Here is a 2,540-nt window from a genome sequence, read left to right on the forward strand (position 1 = left end):
AAATAAAGAAGAGAAACATTGTCAGCCTTCTATTAAGGCTATTCCTGCCATTCTGATGCCCAGACCACCTCAGACATACGGCATTCTTCACCTTCACCCTGCTCTTTTTAGGGTTACCCATGCTGCCCTAGGCAGTTGTGCACAGGTGTTTCTGGTTCTATTTATGCTGGAAAATCTAATTCCGCTCTGGTTTTATTGAATCAGAGCTCCTATTTTCCTGTGGGGATCGGGTATCAACTACTGGAAATGAACCCTTGTCCACAGTCAGCCACAACGTCACGTCCACTCAGCGGCAGAGAGAGCAGACGGAGGCATCTTGTTTATCAGATGATGGGTGTACATCAGGCAAAGCCAACTCCCAGTCTGCAGCAGACATAGACATTTATTAACACAGATACGTTTTTATTGAATTAAGAGGGAGCACTTAGGAGGAGGACCCTAGAGAGTAAAAGGATTAAGTCATTTCGAAGCATTTTTCTCCTGTCCAGGGAGCAAAGGAACCATCAGTGTGGCCATCTGATTCTGATTCACTGGAGCCATGTGAGATGGCAGCTTCTAAAAGGGAAGGGAAAAACTTTCTCAGGCAGTTTCCCCCCAAAAGCCTCTCCCAAGGGGAGTCAGAAACAACCTGTCTACATGACATTTTTACAACCGGAATACGCAGAGAATACTATGATAACAAGGGAACGTGATGTTTTTGATTATTTTAAAAAAGCTATTTTCTTTCTTTCTTTAAGCACTTAAGACTTATTTAGCATATTTATTTTGAACTATATGAAAACAATATCTCTCTAGGAGCTATTGTGTGCTTTTCCTTCCGTGATAAGTTGCACTGTGAAAGGGTAGAGCCCTGCATGGAAAATGCCCCTTGTCCTCACCACACCCCTCTAGTGGCCACTAGTATCCTCATTGAAGGCGCCAAATCCCCGGGGGGGGGGGTGGTGGTCAGGGAGTGCCAGTCATGCTGGTTCTGAAGCTAATGGGAGGTGGGGATGGGGGTGACTCGAGGGCCCACACCGTGGTGGACACCCCTCACTTCTTTCCTGCATTCTGTTCTCTCGGTCTTGCCCTCTTCTCTCACTCATTTGAGACTTTCTTTGATGATGACGCATCTTCCCCCATCCCCTGCAGTCTGGACCCAACATTTCCTGTGTGTCATTCTATATGGCTGTCCAGCACGAGCGAGGGTGCGCTGCACGGAGGAGGTGGCGTGCAACCACTATTTCCACGATTATATTCCTCTGTCCCAGGATTTCTGATCGATTCTTTCCCATCTCTTTCTCTTCTGATTTCCTCGCCCCCTGGGTTTGCTTTATAAGGCCCTCATGAAGGTCATGGTCAGCTCTTCCTTCGTGTTTCCAAGAGCTTAACCAGAATCATTTTAAATGCGTTCTGAGGTTGCTTCGCAGACAGTAAGTTTCTCTGTTGACCATTTGCCAGAGAAGTTTCTTTCCTGTGCCTTTGAGCTCTCTTATCTGTAAGTTCCCCTGAGTTGGGAGTTGTGCCTGACCCCTCCTTCCTGCTGATAGCTTCCCCCAGGCATCGGCTTTGCCTCTCTCTTCCTCCTCCTCCATCTGTGAGGATGTGCCATTAGCCCAATTTCACTGAGTCACCACTTACCCCACGTCCTCATCCAGCTGGGCTCCGGTTTCCCACCAGGAAAACTCCCTTCCATGACCGAACTCTTGCCCTTTTTTGCCTGAAGCCCCACAGACTTGTGACATCAGCATTCACACCGACATGTTTGTCTACTTTCTTGTCCTCGGACTTGTTTATTTTGGTTTTAATTGTGGTCCCATCTTTTTTATGTAAAAAAAAAAAAATGTATGCCCTGGTGCGGTGGCTCACGCCTGTAATCCTAGCACTCTGGGAGGCTAAGGCAGGTGGATTGCTTGAGCTCAGGAGTTCAAGACCAGCCTGAGCAAGAGTGAGACCCCATCTCTACCAAAAATAGAAAAACTAGCCAGGTGTAGTGGCAGGGGCCTATAATCCCAAGCTACTTGGGAGGCTGAGGCAAGAGGATCTCTTGAGCTCAAGAGTTTGAGGTTGCTGTCATCTCTGATGATACCATGGTACTCTACCCTGGGTGACAGAGTGAGATCCTATCTCCAAAAAACCTTTTTATTTGTGACGGCTAGGCTTAGAGAATGGGGTAGATTCAAATGTTAGATTCACCATATCACTTTGACCCAAAGACCAAAAGCTATTACTAATTTAAAAAATTCTCTGGCCATGAATAAACGTTTTATTTAACTATTTTTCCCATTTCCTTTTATTTACACGTACTTTTTTTTTCACCTAAAAGTAGAATGTACAGCATTCTCCACTCCCCGTGGAAAGTCTTGACTTTGGAGGGTGTTGGCAAGACACTTCGGATTTATTTTTTTCAGATTCTTAGGGCAGCACATTAAGCTACAACAGATGGGGTCTCGCCCATTCCTGTATTAAGAGGACTGGAAATTGGAGGAAGGGGAGGGAGGGAATCAGAGCTGCATTCCACGCCTTATCTTTGGCATTTACAAGAACCGTATAAATGTATT

This window comes from Otolemur garnettii, unplaced genomic scaffold, assembly GCF_000181295.1.
Source record: "Otolemur garnettii isolate 467f Iridium unplaced genomic scaffold, OtoGar3 scaffold00019, whole genome shotgun sequence".
NCBI lineage: Eukaryota > Metazoa > Chordata > Mammalia > Primates > Galagidae > Otolemur > Otolemur garnettii.